At 40.4% G+C, this 10,573-nt stretch overlaps 1 protein-coding gene across 5 annotated transcripts in view; it reads left to right on the top strand.

Moving 5' to 3' along the window:
- The first annotated feature begins 942 nt into the window (after positions 1-942).
- ZNF185 (zinc finger protein 185 with LIM domain) overlaps positions 943-10,573 on the top strand; it is a 90,514-nt gene continuing 80,883 nt past the window's right edge. For 4 of the 5 annotated variants that reach the window (XM_072123070.1, XM_072123069.1, XM_072123067.1 and 1 more), the window contains exon 1: positions 943-1,087. The gene's annotated coding sequence lies outside the window, so the exon portion shown is untranslated. The remainder of the gene's footprint in view (positions 1,088-10,573) is intronic. The other variant, XM_072123066.1, reaches the window with a different exon arrangement.

The following is a 10,573-nucleotide window of genomic DNA, read 5'->3' as shown; positions in this document are numbered from 1 at the left end:
GATAAACCCATCTATTAGGAATACACCCTAGTAGACTCCATATTGGGTTGTCTTCTGTTAGATCTCTGGGTTTTAGTAGTAGGTTATAGCCTGGGTTCATCGTAGGTCCCTCTGTTAGGCCAGTCCAACGTTGCCAATGGATCTGTGTAAAACAGCACGTGGGCAATAACCCATGTAAGAACCAAGACCTTTGTGGTTGTAGGGTGTCAAGGTGGCTGAGTGAGTAGCGCTTCTGCCTTGCAGCGCTTGACCTCGATTCCCACCCAGGTCAACATCTGTAAAGAATTTTTATATTCTCTCCGTGTTTGTGTGCGGGTCCTCCGGTTTCCTCCCACACTCCAAAACATGATGGTACATTGTTTGGATTACGAGCCCCATGGGGACAGGGACCAATTTGACATGCTTTATGCAGAGCTGCGTAATCTGTGTGCGCTATATAAATAAAGGAATTATTGTTATTAACAGCAAAACATGATTAACCGCTGCCATAATAGACAGTCTCGCACTATAGTAGTTCACATTTGGTATATGGCCGCCATGACTGCGATCTGAATCTCTAAATATTCCTTGTTGGCACAATACATTTCCACAATGAACTGCTCCGTATTCCCCATGTTTGTGTTGTGCTCCTCGAAGCTGTTAGACAGGTTTGGGGTGGAAAAATCTATAGTTGGCGCTTGTAAACAGTTCAATGATCAAATACTTCAACCTGACCATGGATGGTCAGTGACCAAACGACAAAGACTGCAAGGTATCTGTTTCCAGGATACTGGGCCGGCGATGACGCCTTAGGTGAGAATGTGAAGAATGTGGCAGCTATGCCCACTTAGTAAAAGAGAAAGATGAGGACGGAGGAATTTGTAGGACAAACCTGTTTGGTTCCCTAAAGGGCACAGCACAAGGACTCCTCCCAGTCCTGAAACCTGGGCTTGGCTGCTTCTCAGCAGAGGACATCTTCAGGCAGAGATCATACAGGTAAACCTGAGTCACATCTACCTGACAGCTCTGGAGACAGGTTCTACAGACACGCCTGGACCGGGACTGCTCAACAGGAACAAGGTCTGAAGTGACTTGTAATAGAACACAGGTAAGAACTTCTGAATTATTCTATGGCAACACTTTAAGGGGGTCTACAGCACGTAATATCTATAGTATGGAGGGGGTCTTGTTGATGGTGGCTGCAGACTAGGCTTCTATCTGTACGGGACATGTATATGGATCTATAGAGATATATCTATACGGATTCATGTCTGCAATCTAACACCTGTGATACTATAGCCAATATAGGTACAGTGTGACACTATATATATAGCAATGGCACTACTCTAATTTCTGTCCCCATTCCTTTCTCATACATTACAAATCTTTGAACAAGGGTCTCTCCCAGTGCAGATATATTTCTATATGGTTATATCTGTGCTACTATGGGCAGCTGTATTTGTGTCTGGTATTATAGCCTTCTCTATTAATCTATAAATCTTTATCTATCTATCTATCTATCTATCTATCTAATCTATCTATCTATCGCAGAAAGCTGGCAGCACTCCAATAGATATGGTGAAACCCCATATTTACCCATGCAGCTTCGTTTTGGCTGATCCATACATTCTGCTATACTACAGAGAATTTCTGGATACCTCCTTGGGATAGCACCCAGACCATCACCTGATGTGCTGCTGTTTTTTTCTAATTACTCTATCTATCTATCTCCTATCTATCTATCTATCTATCTATCTCCTATCTATCTATCTATCTATCTATCTATCTCATATCTATCTATCTATCTATCTATCTATCTCCTAACTATCTATCTCCTAACTATCTATCTATCTCATATCTATCTATCTATCCCCTATCTATCTATCTATCTATCTATCTATCTCATATCTATGTATCTATCTATCTATGTATCGATGTATCTATCTATCTCTATCATTTATCTATGGGCAGATTTACACAGTTGCACATTGTTTCTGTTTTGCTTCCAGTTTTTTTCTGTCCCTGATGCTTCCATTGTTTCGTTATTTTTTCCTGTATGGAAAAAATCTGAAGGTTAAACATTGGTTACTAAACATCACACCTGGTTCTTCAGCATCATCAGTGAAAAAGAAACGTACTGTTATCATTTTTTTCCCCCTGTGGACCCATATACTTCTATTGCTTTCCGAAAGTGTGAAAAAAATAGGACAGGATTGAAAAAATGTTTTATCTGTCTATGATCTATCTCATATCTATCTCAGATTTATCATATTCTGGCACTTGTGCGCTGCCGGATATATCAAGAGGCTTAGGCCCCCAGATGTATCCGGTGGGTGGCTGCATTCATTCCAGCGTAGCTTTGCTCAAAATCCATGTGAAGTTCAAGGTGAATGTTCACACAGTCTAGGTGGTGTGCAGCACCGGCCCAATCTACTGCAGACTTCGCCTGCTTCACGCCTGCTCAGCGTGGAGATGGCATGAGGGGGAAAATAATTGCAATGTCTCCAAGGAATAGCGATTATTTCAGGGCTTCTGCTCCACTTTTCTGGCATAGTAACCCCGATAAATGCTTTCCTATGCATCTATCATGTACAGGCGGTCCCCTACTTAAGAACACTTGACTTACATACGACCCCTAGTTACAAACAGACCTCTGGATGTTGGTAATTTATTGTACTTTAGTCCTAGGCTACAATAATCAGCTATAACAGTTATCACTGGTGTCTGCAATGAAGCTTTATAGTTAATCCTGGTTCTTATGACAACCCAACATTAAAATCCAATTGTCATAGAGACCAAAAAAGTTCTGGCTGGGATTACAATGATAAAATATACAGTTCTGACTTACATACAAATTCAATTTAAGAACAAACCTACAGACCCTATCTTGTATGTAACCCGGGGACTGTATATACTACATATTACATTACTATTCATCCATCTTTATTACAATGTTGCCTGAATATTATCAGACATGTAGCTCAAGATTCTCCATACCCAGTAGATGGTAAACTTGCAGGTTCTCCCCATTTATCCAATTGGTGATAATCTATTGCCCCCTGTTATCAGCCAAATCCGAACAGATTGTAAAGTTGTACAGAAAGACAAGTAAAATCCTTGCTCCAATGGCCTTGTACTTCATCTCCTGCGCTGAGATCCTCCGGGAACATACGTGTAAATTATATTAGAGGTTTATGTTGTAACCTGCACTTTTATACGAGGCTAAGTTTAGGTTTAATGGCCCTTTAAAGTTTCACTTTATGACAGACTAATGTATTGTATTTCTATATATACAGTGTTTGAGTTTATAAGGTTTATTGTACATTTCATTCTTTCCTCTCATCTATACTTAACCTGAAATATCGAAATTGTATTATTTTGTCATTTATGTTTATTTTCATGATTTATAGCACTAATTATCTTTCTTAGTTATGCTAATATCAGGTTATCTATTACTACTTCACCTGTAACTACACGTTACAGGTGACTCACTATAGTGTAAGGTAGATGTGATGTACAACACAGCGATGCAGAGATGAAATTATCACATTGGGTACAAGTCATGGCCATATGTTATCACAGCACATATAGGATCCTTACAAAATTGGCTCTGCGACATGCGTCTGCCTGATGGAGGTAGTTTTAGTTGCTTTGTGTACTGTGATCGGCTTGTAAACATATCCCTGCCTTTGTTTTCTTGGCAGTGAGAGGAGATTGTATCTAAATTATATGGTGCAGAGTCTGGGATACAACCGAATGCTTAGATACAATGGATTTGCACTAGAAGAAGATCATAATTTGTGATTGTTTAAATGTAGAACTGAAAATAAAGGGTTAAAAATTGGAATATAAAAGGAATGCGTTATGGGGGCGTGAGATCAATTTTGACACGTCCAAATATATCAAGGTCATAGCTATAGATGGTCAGAGGTAGCAGTCCCACCCAAGCCCTAGTGCCAGAGATGGCCGATCATGCGGGTGTCATAAAGAACACATGTAGATAGGGGGCTTTTATAGATTTGGATTCCCTGTGTGAATACAATGAATTAATTATCTTTCATTTGTCTGGAGAAGCATTCACAATTACAGCCTGTATTATCCCAGAGCAGCATTCACAATTCTACTTGACACAATTGAAAAACTACTTACAGAGCTGTCAAAACATTAATCTGGTGGATTATCACTAGGCCTGAGCTAATATAAAACTTACTGCCTGATCAATGTCTGTGAAAGATTGAATGCTGGGAAATTTCAGCTCTGAAGCCTGGAGAATTGTGAGTGCAGCTCTGCTGTATGTTATACACTCTAACACTGTACAAAATGCATCATTTAAGATACTGATGGATTTCGAACTGCGGTAGCCATGTTTTCTTGGCTCTCTTTAGGAGATTTTTAGTTGCTATCATCTAAACCTTTTCACCTTTCCCCCAGTCCCTTATGTGTTTTCCTTAGTCTCTGTGACCCCTACTTAGTCATATTGGTATTATTCCTTTACAATTGTATATTTTACCAGAATGTGCATACAAATCTGTGCCTTCATTATGTCTTCTGTGAGCTAGTGATGGGAATTCCGGCTCTTCTTAGTGAGCTGGCTCATTAGGCTCTGCTCACTAAGAAGAGCCGGCTCTTGCGGCTCCTGAACGGCTCCCTATTAAACATATAATAGGGAGCCGGAGGCCAGTCAGTCACCGGACACCACTCCACTTTTAACCCGATTTAGCGGGTTAAAAGGGACGTGGTAACCCATTTAGGGACGTAGTTTAGTGAGCCGGCTCATGTCGTTCATGCGAATGAGCCGGCTCTTTGTGCCAGCTCGTTTACAAACGACCCATCACTACTATTAACAGATATTATTGTTAGTGGGATTGTGTCATTTGTCTCGGCGCCTTGTTGTTATATTATTGGACAGTGCTTTAAATAAAATTGATTCACCCATAAGATATTGATAGAGATAAATCCTATAAATTAATCTGGTGTTGAGAGGTTGGCAGCTGCCTAAGGGCTTGTCTTGTATGGTGTCACTTTTCACTTTTCTTTTCCAGTTGTAATAAAAAGTAATAAAACTGTTAAGTGCATCATTGTGCTGCTTACTACACACCTGAACGCTTTAGGCTAAGTTTACACCAACGTTAGTTCCTTCCATTGTTCTGCTCACCAAAGTGTAAAATTATGGATGCCAAAAGTGGCCAAAAGACCCTATTGACCCTAATGGGGTCCATTGGGCTTCTATTGTTATATCCATTATTTTGTTGGACACCAATGAGGTAAAAATAATTAAAAATTGGTTATTATGATCCTGAACTTTTTTGGTTAGATCAATGAGGCAGAATGTGTATGAGCTCCTGAATATGGACACATGTGTCAGCCATGTAAAGATGATGGTGTTTACATAGCACTAGAAGCTTGTATACCTGTGCCTACAGTTCTGTTTACATACCCATCAGACGGGACCTTGTGATCGCCTCCTTGATCTCGGAAATATACAAGTCACTGTTTGTAGACCTTGTGATTATCAAGACATAAACACACATCAGACCTGACAAACATCTGACCACAAAGTGGATCTGTACCTTGAAGGCCATATCTTTTGGTCTTGTATTCATTAAAGGGAACCTACCACCACAAATCTACCTATAAAGGTAGATCGGGTGGTAGGTGGATCAATAGGACGTGAGGATAGCCCTTTTAAGGACTAATCCTCACGTCCTCGCACTTTTTTGGAAACTTTTATTCGGCACATGCATAAATTTTTTTATGCGGCTACTGGGGCGTGGAGTAGCCGCATCTGAGGTTACACAAGGCGGCTACTCCACGCCCCGGTAGCCTTTTTTCTACTCCTACTTACAATCTTCGGCGCGCAGCTACGATCCTGCCGTCTGTGCATGCGCAGAACAGCAGGCCCGCGCCTGTGCAGCTCCGGCTTCGGAGCAGTGACCGCGCAGGCGCGGGCCTGCTGTTCTGCGCATGCGGAGACGGCAGGATCGTCGGACGAGGGTGCGCAGCTACGAGCAGCTGCGCGCCGAAGATTGTAAGTAGGAGGAGAAATGAGGCTACCGGGGCGTAGAGTAGCCGCCTCGTGTAACCTCAGATGCGGCTACTCCACGCCCCAGTAGCCGCATAAAAAAATTTACATATGTGCCGAATAAAAGTTTCCAAAAAAGTGCGAGGACGTGAAGATTAGTCCTTAAAAGAGCTATCCTCACGTCCTATTGATCCACCTACCACCCGATCTACCTTTATAGGTAGATTTGTGGTGGTAGGTTCCCTTTAAGTTTGAGAATTTAAAAAAAAATGTTCTTTCATGGAAAGATAGGTGAGGTGTGAGTTTGTTTTTCATATCCACATCTACAATATATTTTCAGATTGGTTTTTCATTTCTCTGTAAACATATAGATCCCATTTGACTAATTATTTAAGGTCAAACTTTCTACCAGATTTACTACAACTTGGTTTACATTCCCAGTTTTTCAAAAACTCACTTCAAGCTTAGGAAAATTCCCTGCCACCAACCTCTGTATGTAATCGTAGTGTAGAATTTGATCAATTAATAATGGGAGTTGGTCTTAACTACATATGAGTGATTTTGTCTATGGTCTTGAAGCTTCTCTGCATAGTTTTCAGGTTTTCTACATCCGGGTTGGCCAACCTCTCCACTTTTCCTTTCAGGTTTTCAAAACTTATTGACTTTTTCAAGAACAAGCCTCTTCCTAGAATTTACAAAAAATAACACTGGTTTTTGAAGTTTTAGTATCTTCAACAACCTCAATGAAATCACTAGTGACCCGTATAGGTATTTGGCCTAACAACCATCCACAATCACCAGTGATCAGCGCAGGTATTTAAACCTGATAAGTGTTCATCTACCTTAGAACTGGGGCTACAGAATTTATGGAACAGGCTTTGATGGACTAGAATAATCCATTTGTTTTTATGTAAACATGGACCCTATTCAAGTTCAGGATTATACAATTGACATATAGATAACAGTGTCTGACATGACCTGGTATTGCTTCTATATGTAGAAAGAGTCTTTTTTTTAAAAAAAGGGGATTGGTAAAAGTCAACAAAGATTAGAAACCTTTATTGGAAAGCTGTAGAAAGGTCAAATATTTTATTGTTATAGACCTGCTTATTTGGAAAACACTGAGGAAAGTTTGTCGACAAATGATATAGCGGTAGCCTCATATATCAGGACAAAATGTCATAGTTTCATAGTATCATAGTTTATACGGTTGAAAAAAGACACATGTCCATCAAGTTCAACCAAGGAAGGGAAGGGATTGGATGAGGAAGGGATTTAGGGGAAACAATTCTATATAACATAACCATCAATGTTATTTAGGTGTAAAAAGGCATCTAGACCCTTCTTAAAGCTCTCTGCTGTCCCTGCTGTGACCAGCGCCTGAGGCAGGCTATTCCACAGATTGACAGTTCCTTGGTTGAACTTGATGTCCTTCCTGTTTATAGTCCAGCGAGTGACATCTTATTCTTTGGGAGATCTCCTGTCCAGTCTTTGAGAGACTAAGGTCTTTAAAATCATGGACAATGACTTCCATTGAGCTGACCAGATCCACATGAGCTTACAATGACTTTCTAAACACAGCGACCAAGTGACCACTACAAGTTTTGAAGGAAAAAAATAGGATGACAATGAGCAGATATTGGGAGACTGCCTAAAAGTCTCCTTCCCTATCAGACATTCAGGCATCTTTCAGAAGCCTCATGACTCTAGTAGGTGATTCCCAACCACCTACTTAAATCTTAGAAACCCTTGAGAGTTAACATAAAAGCTGCCTAGATACACACTTATCTCTATTGACTCAAACACTTCACAGATATTGAAGTCCCTTCAGATATTTATACCCTCCATCAGAGAAGGTACTAATTCCTTCAAATTGAGCTTGCAAAACATCGACCTCTGACAACACTTGCGCTGCCAACCCTCTTACTTCATCTATGTACTATAGGATAGGCAATTATTCTTTATGCATGGATTTCACTGGCTGGTGTTAGCTTTTTTGAGTCAATGGTTAACTTTTTCAGGTTGTCCATGCTACAAATGTCTTAACTCTTCTCCTACAGCTGTTCCTTGCATCTCAACCCTTCTTCACACACATGTTCAGCGGTCTTTGATGATCATGCTGGTTTACTGAAGAAGAGAGAGATAAGACAACCTTGATCTTAAGTTTTGGTATACAGGCGGTCCCCTACTTAAGGACACCCGACTTACAGACAACCCATAGTTACAGACAGACCCCTCTGACCTCTGGTGAAGCTTTCTGAATGCTTTACTATAGTCCCAGACTGCAATATCCAGCTGTAAGGTGTCTGTAATGAAGCTTTATTGATAATCCTTGGTCCCATTACAGCAAAAAATGTTTAAACTCCAATTGTCACTGGGGCCAATTTTTTTTTGGTCTGGATCTACAATTATGAAATATACAGTTTTGACTTACATACAAATTCAACTTAAGAACAAACCTCCGGACCCTACCTTGTATGTAACCCGGGGACTGCCTGTTACAGATATTGATGAATCTGACTTCTCATCTACCAAAGTATCAGAAATGTGGAAGCTCAACATGCTTAAATCCCCCAGTTCCTATGAACGTTAAATAGTCAGATAGGATCTCATGCATCAGGAGGCCTAACATACTGATTTTGGTAGAACTAATTTATATTGTAGACTTATTAACATTCCTCATTTGATCATTATAACTATATGATGTAATTACTAAGATGGCATTGGCCTCATTCCAACAATGACTGTAGAATGTTGTTGGCCAATATGTAGCTAAATTTGTATCTTCTGAGATGTAACATATCAATGTGTATCCTGCAAAGGACAAAAAGGCATCTATGGACCTTTACGAAGTAGAACAGTGATTCAGGTTCCTCCCTGTAATTCGCATAGTACAAGTATGACAAGAGGAAAGGAGAGGCCAACGGGAGAGAAAGATGACGTGACATAGAAGCTAATTATGAATGATCTGGAGAAAGTGATGTGTATACCGGAATAATTCATCATTGCTGTATATATGTTTCCATTGGATTTTCTCAATTTATGGCAACAATCCCATCTGCGGCTTATACATGGTCTCAAGTGCTTCACCCCTGTCTGTCTAACCAGGTTTAATACTAGATAAAAATGTGGGTATGTATCCACTGGTCAGCAAGGATATTTCCCAACCTGCTGCAAATTTTATCCAGTGACTTGTTCCTTTCCATTTATTTTACAAAAAAATTGAAGCACCCCCCCCCCCCATGCCTCACCACTTTTTGAGGCATCAACTGGTTAAGTTCTGCCCCAAACAGCAGTTGTAGTTCTCTAGAAAGATGTAAGCAAACACTTCAGAGCCTCTTTTCAATGAGTTCGGCCACGGCCAGGGACCAGGTGCTCCACGGCCCGGTCTAGGGCCACGGCCCAGTGGTTGGGGAACACTGATTTAGATAACTCTCTGAACCTTAAATAAGATGTCCATAGAGTAGGAGGAACAAGACTGTAGAGATCATCCAAAATTTGGTTGTAACTTTGTGGTTGATAGTTGCAATAACGTTTCAGCTGCCAGACCTGGCCTTCATCAGTAGAAATTTAGGATACCGGCCTGTAATAAGGACTTCTCCTTCTTTTCTTATTCTGTGAGTATTTCATTATTTTCCTTATATCTAGAGCAGGTCGGTACATGTTGTTCTGTAGAATGTTTGGACAAACCTTGGCTAGAAGCTGATACACCAAACATATACAAGGAGATTTACAATAACTAGACTTCAATGATTCAATGTATTCAACCAGAGAGTAAATATTGTCTTATGCTTCATCCCTTAAAGGGTTGGCCCCTCTATTACATGTATCTTTACTGCCTTGTAAATGTGAATGTTCATCACGTGATTCAGAATTCCTGATACTCACATTTATGCTGTGTGCGGACTCTCTGTGATTCTTTGTTTACATGTCAGTGCTCTGCTGAAGAGGAGGAGCTGTAGCAGGAGAGTTATTACTCATACTGCACCCTCCCCCTAATCCTATCTGTCAGTGGGAGATGACACATTACAGCATAGAGCAGAAAGAGAGAGAGGAAGCTGTGTATATATGCAGCGGGCAGCATGGTGAGAACAGGGAAAGGCTGCAGCTTCCAAAGGAGGCAAAGACACATACATGGAGAGACATATCTAATGAAGCAGAAAGTGGCCAGTCCCTTTAAGCATGATGTCATATTATCTATATGTGTATGTCATATAGAAAATGATTGGTTATTCCCTGACCATATCTGATACACCCAGGGTAGATCCTCATGTAGATGTATGACTTGTATATTACCCTTATATGATAACATTTGTATAGTTCTTGCTGGACTAAGACTTTAGCTCTCTGCGTACACCAACAGGACATGATATGTTACTGATTTTTTCAAACCAAAATGATTACAGTCGCACTGATGGTTTAATAAGTGTTGACTAGAAGAGATGGTTCCAGCTACTTCCATTGGAAATGTTTCATTGCTCTTCGTATGTTATGGTATTGTGGTAGTTCTTATGGTAATTGGAATTTGTAAAACTTTAACACAATAGGGATTGTAAGACTATGTAACTACTA

This window comes from Engystomops pustulosus, chromosome 9 (assembly GCF_040894005.1).
Source record: "Engystomops pustulosus chromosome 9, aEngPut4.maternal, whole genome shotgun sequence".
NCBI classification, from domain to species: domain Eukaryota; kingdom Metazoa; phylum Chordata; class Amphibia; order Anura; family Leptodactylidae; genus Engystomops; species Engystomops pustulosus.
Note: the sequence above shows the minus strand (reverse complement) of the source record. Positions and strands in the feature narration are given on the sequence as shown.